General features: G+C 40.9%; 1 pseudogene; it reads right to left on the bottom strand.

Annotated features, from left to right (window-relative positions):
* Positions 1-3,141: 3,141 nt before the first annotated feature.
* Positions 3,142-4,363, bottom strand: LOC126956788 (argininosuccinate synthase-like; annotated as a pseudogene).
* Between the last annotated feature and the right edge of the window lie 7,546 nt (positions 4,364-11,909).

The raw sequence follows: 11,909 nt of genomic DNA on the forward strand, positions 1-11,909 counted from the left end.
TGGCAGACCTCTCTGAGCCTCAGAGTCTCATTGTTAAAATTAGTAATATGTAAAAATCACTGTCTAAAATGCATGCAGGATATGAAATACATAATAAATGGTAGTCATTTGAAATAGCAGAAGTAGTATATATATATGTGTGTGTGTGTGTGTGTGTGTGTATATATATATATCCATATCTAGATATTTTATTTTGGACCAATGGAAACTTGTATATGTAATAATACTAATAATGAGAAATTACATTGATGCCTATTACGTGATAGATTATGTTATTCTTAATATGCGTATTATTTAGTTTTATACTCATGAATGTTTAAGAAGTGGGTATTATTATTTGGTAGATTAAGAAATTCAGAAATAAAGAATAAATTACTGAACATGAAGAGGTGATATAATCTTCCGAGACTTTTGAGTCACATGAATTTTTTTTCTATTATAGAGTTAATTTATCCAGAATTTTCTATTTACCCTGGAGGGAATAGATAGTCCCATGAGACAAGATTTATTCATTAAGTTGCCAGTCTAGTTGAGACACAAAAATGTATGTCCAAATAATGAGTGATCAAGCCTTATAATTGGCGGCCATAATACTGTTTAGAGAGAAAGACGCAACAAGACCTTACTCTTTTCCTTCTTCATCCATTCGCTCCTCTACTAAGTAATCATCTGGGACACTCATTCTGACTAAAGTCAGTGCTAGGTACCAATGTGGAATCTGGCCTCAGATTTCCTGGGCTGGAAGCCCTACTTCCCCAGTTATCTGATGACTGACCTCAGGCAAGCCACTGAATTTCAAGGTTCAGTTTATTCATTTGTCAAGTGGACATAACAATAATATTATTCACCTCTCATTGTTGTGATAAATGAATAAGAAAATGTATACTAAGCCACTAATACAACTTCTGGAACTTAATATACACTTTATCATCATCATCAACATCATTATTACTTTTGAAAAAATACTTTCCGTACTCTGAGAATGCTAGACACCTCACAAAGCTGTTAGTCCGCGTAACCAAAGATATATTATGGTTCCATCAACCTCTACATGAGACACTAGTGTTCTAAAAGTTTCAATGTGTTTTTAAAAAATCTGATACATTAGCTAGGATGGTGTATGCATGAGTGAGTGTGTGTGCAAGACAGGGGGGGGGGGGGGGAGAGAGAGAGAGAGAGAGAGAGAGAGAGAGAGAGAGAGAGAGAGGGAGAGAGAGGGAGAGAGAGGTTTTTTCTACATTACTCCCTGAATACAACATTCTGGGAGTAACATCCAAGCAGAGTAAGCCACAAAAACAGTGGACAGCGAAGAATATTCATTTTGGGGCTAATGTCTCCTCCATTGATCCATAGAGGAATATTTAGCAGAGTTTGACTTAAATGTCCTGACTCATAGGAACAAGGAGACACCTTCTCCCTTTAGGTTTCCATCCAGGGAATAGTTTAGCAACTCTTGTTTCACTTTTCCACCAAGACGTCATGACATTGATTTCAGTTTGGCAGAGAGAAGAAGACGGTAAAGTTGAACATGCTCAGATAAGTGTGGGGCATTCAGAGATTGACTGTCCAATGTTAGCATATCCTCTGAAGCACTTCAGACTCAATTTTAGTAGGCAGTCAAACTGTCCATGAGAGGTGCAACTGTGTAACCCTACTACTTATTTATACAAACTGTCCTGAAATTGCCAGTGCAGATTTTAAATCACTTTATAAAGCCTTAAAAGGAACCATAGTGCCTTGCATTGTCTCTTGTTTCCTGACTCTCTCCCTCAGTATAGGCCACTGTTAATGACATGCATAGGATCAGCATTATATCCAGTTTAGAGTGGATAATCTTTTGGGTTCAGTGTATACTGCACAGGTGACGGGTGCAGTAAAATCGCACATCACCACTAAAGAACTTACTTATGTAACCAAATACCACCTGTTCCCCAAAAACCTGTGGAAATAAAAATAATAATGATATAATGTCAAAAGTCATGACAAAAAATAAAATAAAAAAGGAGTGTATCATCTTTAGGAGCTGCCCTGACTTGTAATGTAGGCATTGCAGAATACAGCAAAAGCCTGGAATAGACCCTGTGATGGTTTTTAAAATATGTCAACACAATGTTAAACTTCCCTTTGAAAGATGGGCTCTGATTTCCCTCTTCTTAACTGTGGGTTGTATTTAGTGAACTGTTTCTGATGAACTGCATATGGTTGAGGTGAAAGTGTGTAATGTTTGACATTAGGGTATATAAGGCTTTCTCCTTGTTCTCTCTCCAGAAGGAAGGCAGCTACATTGTCGTGAAGACACTCCAGCTGACCTATGGAGAGGTTCATGTGTTAAGAAACTGTGACCTGCCACCAACAGCCATGTGAGTTAGCCATCATGGAAATGGATTTTACAGCTCCATTCAAGCTTTCAGATGGTGGCAACCTGGGCTGACATCTTGAGCACAGCCTCTTGAAAAATCTCTGAGCCAAAACCAACCATTTAAGCAGCTCCTGAATTTCTGAACCACAGATATGCTGACAAAAATGTTTATTGTATTAACCCACTATTTTTCTTTTTAATCACACCTACTAACCTATTTTGGCAAATCTTTTTCAAGAGATTCTTCATTTTTTTCCTTTTTTTTTGAGACAGAGTCTCGCTCTGTTGCCCAGGCTGGAGTGCCATGGTATCTCGCCTCACTGCAACCTCCGCCTCCCAGATTCAAGCAGTTCTCCTGTCTCAGCCTCCTGAGTAGCTGGGATTACAAGCACTCACCACCATGCCCAGCTAATTTTTGTATTTTTAGTAGAGACGGGGTTTCACCGTATTGGTCAGGCTGATCTCAAACTCCTGACCTCATGATCCACCCACCTCAGCCTCACAAAGTGCTGGGATTACAGGTGTGAACCACCGCACCCAGCCTTTTTTTTCTTTTAATTGTAATTTTATAGCTCCCCACCGCAGCTGTCCCCCACTCTTCCCTTCGATGATGACGTCTGCAGGCTTCAGGGGGATCTTGGAACAAAGCTGGGTCCTGGCAGCCCCACTATGGTTGCCAGCTGGGGAGAACAAGTCACAATTACAAATTATCACAACAATTAGCACCTGCACTTGGAGGCTCTGTAAATTGAGGAGGCCCCAGCTCCTCATTGTACAGGGATCTATCTGTCGGTGACCTTACTCTGGAGATGATGGTATTCCTTCAGTCTGAGGGAATTGATGATGAACCCGGTGTCATCAATTGGCTCATAATCACCTTGCACGTTCATGCTCACCAGCTCCTCGTTGTAGAGAGAGAGTGGGGACTCCCGGCCAAGGACGTACACCTGGCCCTTGAGGACAGGCACCTGCACTTTCCCTTCCGCCTGCTCCTGGGACTTGGCAAGGCAGGGGCAGACAAATTCACACTCTGAGCTGTGCCAGCAACCGGTGTATATCAGCTCAGCAAATTTCAAGCCCAGGCCTTGTTTGGTTTTGTGCATTTCCCAGTCCATGGTGAAGGTCTTGATGTCTAAATGAGCATGGTAAAGGATGATGCCTGCTGGGACCTGGTAGATACCTCAGACCTTCATCCAATGAAGTTGTTCTCAACGATGGCAATACAACCCACGCTGTGCTTGCCCGCAACTTCGTTCGGCACACGAAGAGCTCCACGGAGGTCTGGTGGGTGGGCCATCCTTGACGTTGGTCACCTTCACAGGGACCCCTTTTTTGAACTCGATCTCGACAATGTCATGGGTCTTGGGGGCTTTGGCTGGGTCCTGGGTCTTCGTGTAGAGATGTGGAGGCACTTAGTTCTTGGTATTCTGTGGGATTCCAGCCTCGTAGCTGATGATGGGCACGAGGTTCTCGTCCATCCTCCATGGGTTCTTGGGAGTGACCGGGATGGGAGTCCCACGTTGTTTTGCATATTCCATCAGGTCATTGCGGCCCTTGAATCAGTTGTAGAACTCGGGCATCCTCCAGGGAGCAACGACCTTTATCTGGGGGGCCAGCGAGTAGCAAGTGAGCTCAAACCGGACCTGATCGTTCCTCTTTCCTGTGGCGCCATGGGACACATACTTGGCCCCCTCCCGCTGGAGGATTTCCACTTGTTTGCAGTCGATGCAGGACCTGGTGAGAGAGGTACCCAGGAGGTAGCAGTCCTCATACAGTGTGCTGGACTGGATGGCTGGCCAGATGAACTCCACAAACTCCCTGCTGATGTCCTCAATGAACACTTTTTTGGCTTCAGTGCCTTCTTCCTGGCTTCCTCGAAGTCTTTCTTCTGGCCAATACTGGCCAGGTAGGCAATGACATAGCCTTGTCCTTCAGTCACATGAGGATACGGGAGGTATCCAGGCCACAACTGTAGGCCAGAACCACGGAGCCTTTGCTGGACATAGCGTCTGGGATTGGAAGCGTGAGTTCCTGGTGTCTGGAATCTGTCTTCCCGGTGCAGTGAACCACTCGGGCCCCAGCAGCGGTGGCAGGCAACAGAGCAGGTGACTCCTCATTTAAAATTTTTTTTTTTTTAATTAAGAAAATAGACTCACACAAAGAAATTGATGAGTTGCCAAAGTCAGGGATTATATGTCCCCTTGTTAGCACCTCCAACTTATAATTAATGGTTCCTGGGCTGGCTGTGGTGTCAGGGACTGAGTACAGAATCACGCCGTGGCATGTATAGAGGAGGGAATACTTAGGAAGCCCAGCTAGTCTTATGAACATCATGTGAGGACTTACCTTTAGCTGCTGGGCATAGTATCCTTGCTCTAACAAGAATCCTTTAGGTTTAACAACATATGTCTTGCTTACATGGTTAATATATAGACGTTATTTTTAGTTTCAATAAATCCATGGAAGTCGACCTCCATGGTTTTAAGGGTAAGAAATGTGTCAAGTACTGAGACTGATACCTAATTCTTAGTACTCAGGAAAGATTTAGGAGAGGAGGATGTTTTGAGTAGAAAACTCCTATGGACTCAGAAGGGACATTGTGAGTGAAGACTAATTGGATAGAGAAATTAGTTCCTAGACATGTGCAGTAGCTGTGGCTTCAGTGTTCTCTGAAACATTCCGTACATCCTTCTCATTCTCTGGGTGTTATTGTGGACAGAACCTTGATCTTATAGTGAAGAGGCTTGACTTACAGTCCTACTTCCCACCAGAGATGAATTTAAAATTCCAAAATAGGCCAGTCGTGGTGGCCGTGAGCCTTTAATCTCAGCACTTTGGGAGGCCAAGGCAGGCAGATTGCTTGAGCCCAGGAGTTTGAGATCAGCCTGAGCAACATGGTGAAACCTTGCCTCTACTAAAAGTGAAAAAAAATTAATTAGACTTGATGGCACACACCTGTAATCTCAGCTACTTGGAAAGCTGAGGCCAGAGGATTGCTTGAGCCTGGGCTGTCAGGCTGCAGTTAGCTGAGATTGCGCCTTGGTACTTCAGCCTGGATGGCAGGGTGAGACCCTGTCTTAAAAATAATAATAAATAAATGAAATTTATGAAATAATTTTTTCTACAAAGACATTTTTTCTCTTTGCTTCTTAATGCAGTTAAGGGATAGGGTTATAATTGAAAAACACATTTTTTACAGAAACTGTATGGAAAAAATGGATTCTCATGACAATGACTTAAATGCATTTTTTAATCTCAAGGATGATGCTTTTGTTCCAGAAAGATATATTACAGTCAAATTAATTTGTCTTTGCAATGAGACCAATGGATGAAAAGATCTCTGAAGTGCAAATTGTTGTTATTAATTTATAAGATAAAGCACCTCTTGTTTTGGGAACCGGTCTTAGAGCTGACTGTTTTCACATAATCTTATATTGTGGGTAATTATACACAGATATTAATGTGATAAAGATAATTACAAGAATCTATCATTGCTGGGGTTTTGGTTTATTTGATTGTGAACTTTTGGGAACTTTGGATTAGATGATTAACTTACACTGGGTATTTATTTGTTGGCGAGTGCCTGAAATAGTTACTGAAATTAACACAGAGCACGTTTTTACCTTTTCACAATGAATTTGTTTGATTAACAGCATGGTATTTATTCAGTTGGAGATCTTAAATACCAGATGCAAATTTCAAATTATCACTTCAACAATCGAGTTCAAATATTTAACAGATGAGTGCAGGAAAGATTAAGTGGGAAATTTACTTTAAAGGACAAATGTGTGTGTTAGACAGAGATAGAAGGAAACACCAGTAAATTTTAACCATTTCAGGCCTTATGGTGTGGCAGACACATGGATCATGCAATGGTGATGTTTTTCATGTTTGGAAATTTTCTATTCCTTACAAGTTGTATGTAACTTTTCCTGATACATTAGGGAATGGCATCCCACCTTAGCCTTGTGTAAGCATCACCAAGAGATCTTGTTAAAAATACAGATTCCTACTATGCAGCCATAAAAAAGAATGCAATCATCTCCTTTGGAGCAACACAGATGCAGCTGGAGGCCATCATCCTAAGTGAATTAACAGGAACAGAAAGCTAAACACTGCATGTTCACTTAAAAGTGACAGCTAAACACTCAGTACACATGGACATAAAGATGGCAACGGTAGACATTGGGGATTACTAGAGGGGAGAGGCAGCAATAAAGGGTTTAAAAACTAACTATAGGCACTATGCTTACTACTTGGGTGACTAGATAATTTATACCCCAAACCTCAGCATCACACAGTATACCCAAGTAATAAATCTGCACATGTAGCCCCTGAATTTAAAATAAAAGTTGAAAAAATAAAATAAAATAGCAGAAAATACAGTTTCCCAGGCCTGTTGGGATTCTGAATTGTAGATCTGGTCTGGTGTCTGCACACCTGTTGATAAGCTCCTCAGGTGATTCTGATGCACAGCTTGCTTTAAGAGGCATTAAATTAGGGCATTCCTGTGGCATACCTAGCTTAAAACATGGTGTCTTATGAATTTGCTCTTAAAATCATAAACAAGAAAGCATAAGAAAAGAAACATTGTTCTTTCTCTTTTCCCTTACCCATCAAGCCTGGTTCCAAACTTTGCATGTCTTTTCTCTTTATTGTCAGGGACACTATCACCTTCAAGCTATGTCTTCCCCCAATTTTTTACCTGAGAAAAGAATCATTTACCCATATCTAGCGTAATCCCTCCTGGGATTTAGATTCAACTCATGCTTGAGAGTAGCTCTGATGATAACTGGGCCTTTTTCTAGCTATCTAGATTCTGCTACCTCATTGTACTTCAGTTTATATTGCTGGATTTCTGGATTGTTCCTAAATCTTAGTCCTGAAAATCCGTCTAGTAGTTTTTGTCCCTCTAGGATTAGAGCTCGGTATTGGTTTCCCTCTAGTCTCTTCCCAAGAATGTAAATTTGCTTCAGAACCTGGTCCAGAGGCCAGAACAGTCACAGGTTATTAGATTTCTCCATGCAGTATGGCATGCTTGACTTCCTGAAACCTATGTCTACTCTGATACCATATCCCACTCACTCAACTGCCAGATACTCTGTGTTGGACTTCCTAATGACTCCTGACTGTGGACAATCCACCTGAGAGAATAGGTCTTGTTCCAACTTCTCATTCTATGTTCTGGTTAGCTTCATTCTATGTTTTGGTTAGCTGAGTCCAGACAGGTGATGTCCTGAGACCTGAACCCACAGTGGAGCATCTATGAACCTCTGTAGATTGTAAGAGCAGATTAATCGGGAAAAAAGCATGCTTTTTTATGTAGGTTTTTATTTCCTTTGTCTTTCTCACTGTCTGTATCATGAGACATAAATTTATGCCTCTATGGAGTGGGATGTGAGTCAACTCAAGATAATATACTTGAAGGCTCAGAAAAGGATGATAGGCCAGTCTGGTACAAGATAACATGATGAATGATGAGTGTTCTGATTATATGCTCACTTGGTATAATTTAGACTTTTGTCTATTCTGAGACAATGGCACTAAGGCCGCTTGATCTATCATGCTGGTAACAACTGTGTTCTGAAAAGGTGGCACATCTTGTGACCCCCTCCTAGGGAGTTAAGGCTGTTACTTGATGGTCCAAGAAATGTGGTTTTGAAACAACTTCTCGAAAGATGTTTAATTATGGAATAAGTTGTATTGAACCTTTTTCTATGTGCTAGAAACTGGACACAGCTGTTTAAAGTTCAGGATTATCTGAAAGGCTTAATGCTTTCTTATGCCTTAACAAGAGTGTAGTTTTACCATCCAGATCACAAGCTTCGATGATGCTGCACTGGACATATCACTCTGGTTACTATCCAGGTTCAACAAATCACTCTGGAGTAAGATTAAACTTTTGTGTTCCAATAGAGATTGACCTTCCCCAGACCAACACCAGTGTCTGGGATGGCACCAGTGTCTAAGAAGGAGGTTGAAAGAAGGTTTCAAGACTTACCCTTGGCTGTCCACATGCATGGGCCAGTTCTCTGGGCTAGACTGCGGCAGAACTTATCTTTCAGTCGAGGCTGATGGCAGAATGCTAGCTATTGAGGCTTTATTTTGTTTCTTAAGATAGGCATTCATATAAGTGAGTATGAATTTAGGGTGTACTGAAGCTGAACAGACTTCTGCATTAACATTCTTGTCAGTATCCCTTCAGGGTCAGATGGATAATGGAAGGGTGAGTCCCATATGTCCCCTTTATTATGCATCTGGAAACTGCCAGCTGAGTTGACCCTCCTCTGTGATCAACACTGCATCTGTTTTCAGATTATGTCAAGGCTCCAGAGTTCTGTTTAAGTAGAATATTGCTCTAAGTCTCCATTTGTCTGACTCAGTCACCTAACACAGAAAAAAAAAAACTGAAATAAAAACCTCATACAAGATTCTATAAAAATAGTCACTAAGTCAATTCTAATAAACATGAATGGTTCTGTAAACTACAGATCAAATTCCTCCTCCCACTCTTTTTGGCTCATGAGTAATTATCATGGCAAGAGGATTGAAAACTGCTTAGAGGACACACATATCTGTTAATTAAAGCCATCAAAGGTCACAGAACTCCGATTTTCCATATTAATGAATATCTATTGATATTTGTAGAATTCTTGAAAACGTACCCCTATTTTCATCTGTTTCATCAACTGTGTTTGTGGGTTTGTGGGACTTGGTGGTAAAATAAGAGTGGGAAGACAACACCTTTTGGCTCACCCCAAGTGACAGTCAACAGTTAGTCTCATTTCTTCTCAAAAAGGGAATTTGAAGAGTATAGGCATTCAGAAGTGTGTTAACTACTTAAGGAAATATAAGGAGAAGCTCTTGGTTCACAGGCCCACTTTTCTTGGGTAGAATTATGTTAATAACTAGAACGAAAACATATTTCAATCACTACTACTTGAACATGCATACTTCTGTAGCATTTTTCATAATTGAAAAGAGAAATGTGAGGGATTGCATTCACAGCATTCAATACCATAAATGCTTATTTCTGAACTGTGATTGTGTATTGTTTCATGGCTCGTGCTGACATGTGCTTAATTCCTGTCATAGCCAGAATGGTGTGCTCTGGGCTGATTACATTTTGACGAAACTCTGTACGGAGATTCTAGGAATGGCCAACATGTAATAAGTTTGTGTGTGTGTATGTGTAAATATGTTAACCATGTTTAGACTTCCATTAGATATTTAAGATGACATGCGACATTTTCCTAATGTTTAAAACCATATTTGCGGCCGGGCGCGGTGGCTCAAGCCTGTAATCCCAGCACTTTGGGAGGCCGAGACGGGCGGATCACGAGGTCAGGAGATCGAGACCATCCTGGCTAACACAGTGAAACCCCGTCTCTACTAAAAATACAAAAACTTAGCCGGGTGAGGTGGCAGGCGCCTGTAGTCCCAGCTACTCGGGAGGCTGAGGCAGGAGAATGGCGTAAACCCGGGAGGCGGAGCTTGCAGTGAGCTGAGATCCGGCCACTGCACTCCAGCCTGGGTGACAGAGCGAGACTCCGTCTCAAAAAAAAATAAAAAAAAAAATAATAAAAATAAAACCATATTTGCCAGTTTAGACTCAAGTTTGCTAAAATAAAGAAGACATTCACCAAGCAAACAGGCTTTTCTCTTTTGACTGAAAACAGGCATGTCTAAAGAGTACCCATTTTATTGCTAGTGATATAATAAAGAACCACAGAAATTGGGATGGAAGAGGGTGAAGACCTGAATCTGTACAGAGATTGGGGGTGTTTCTCTAGATAGCAACATTTAAAAAATAAAACCAAAAGAAAGAGCAGGCAACATGCAGTTAATAAGAATGTAGCAAACAATACATACAGAAATAGAAAGGGAGGGAGGGAGAAAGAAAGAGAAAGAGAACCACAAGGACTTTGTAGTTCCTACTCTTTTTCCCTTCCATTAAGGCTATCAAAAGTAAGTTGCTTATTTCAAAACAGCAGGGAGCTATGAAGGAGCTATGATGTCCCCTAGGCAGAGAAATTTCCTAAAATATCTGAAATCTTTTACTGTTTCTTCCCCATTGTCTTTAAGAAATAGTCCAAACTCCCTCAAGTGGCTATAAGGTCGGATATAATCCAGTCCCCACCTACCTCTTCCGCCACATTTGTGCTTTTACTTTTTTCATTCTGCTCCTGTCAAACTGACATTCTTTCATTCTTGATCTGCCATATCCTCTATGGAATCTGAATCTTCACAACCTGATATTCCATACTTCATTATTCTTCTTTTCTCCCTACATGTGTCTAAATGCCTCTTGTCTTTCTGGTCTCAGCTTGGTTATCATTTCCTCAAGGAAGACTTCCCTGATTTCTCCTCTGCCTGATGAACTCAGGTCATCTTCTCCATATTCCTATAACACTCAACTTTTTTTTCATAGCACTCATTGCTGATGAATTCACCTGTTTAATGCTTGCCTTTTCCATTACACTGTAAGCTCCATGTGTTTACTGCTATATGCAAGAATTAGCCTGATCCCTTCCACTGGGTTTGTGACTAAATTTTCTGATAGCACTAGAAGTAAGACAATTGAGGCCCCAGGGTAAGTGAAAACTTGTCTGAAAAAATGTGAGGAATAATAAACACTCATGGGTTGTTGTGACATAAGACATGTAAAACATCTACTGAAGTTTCTGGTACATAAGACTCATCAATTTGTACCTTGTAAGTAGCTTTGTGTCCTTTATTTAGAATTAAGCAGTATAGAAATTGATAAATATATATCTCTTCTTAGACATATCAAAGTCTTTAAACTCAGCAGATTCAGACTCGTACTTGGGATCTCTTTCCCCAAACCTGTATTGATCCGTTATTCCCACCCTCAGTGGACAGAAGCACCTGGATAGCCATCCTCAACACCTCTAACCTCTGTCTTCTCCCTAGCAGCCAATTCTTAACAAATCCTGACCACTTTATATTTATTCACCCCATTCAGTCCTCTTCATATTCATTTCTTCCACCCTAGCCCATACTACCATCATCTAATTCCTATAAAATAGAGTGTCTTCATAAATGATCCTCTTTTTCCTTGCATGCCTGCCTCCAATTCAATCTTCTCAATGTAGCTGGAGTGACTTTTTGAAAACTTACATCACACCAAATCACACACATCCAACTTTATATTATCCAAAACAACAGAAACAACCACCACCACCACCACAAGTAACATGGTAAATGGCATGTTATACTATCATTATATGCCAGGTACTATTTTAAGTGCTTTATGTATATTGATTTATTAAATCCCCACAAGAAGTCAGACAGTTGTGTGCATTTAGTCCATCATGGAGAAACGAGCACAGAGAGGTTGAGTGATTAACAGCAGCCCACACACACTACTCTTCAGTAGTTTTCTAAGTTGGAGAGGCCCTTACTGAGTACTGATAAAGAGAGTTGACTATGGAAAGAGATTTCCTGGCTTCAGAGCCTGGCTCTACCATTTCGTAACTGCAGCTTTATCTCTCTGGACTCTGTTTCCTTATCAGCTAACTGTGGAAAA

The sequence above is a fragment of the Macaca thibetana genome, chromosome 6 (genome assembly GCF_024542745.1).
Source record: "Macaca thibetana thibetana isolate TM-01 chromosome 6, ASM2454274v1, whole genome shotgun sequence".
In the NCBI taxonomy this organism is placed as follows: Eukaryota; Metazoa; Chordata; class Mammalia; order Primates; family Cercopithecidae; genus Macaca; species Macaca thibetana.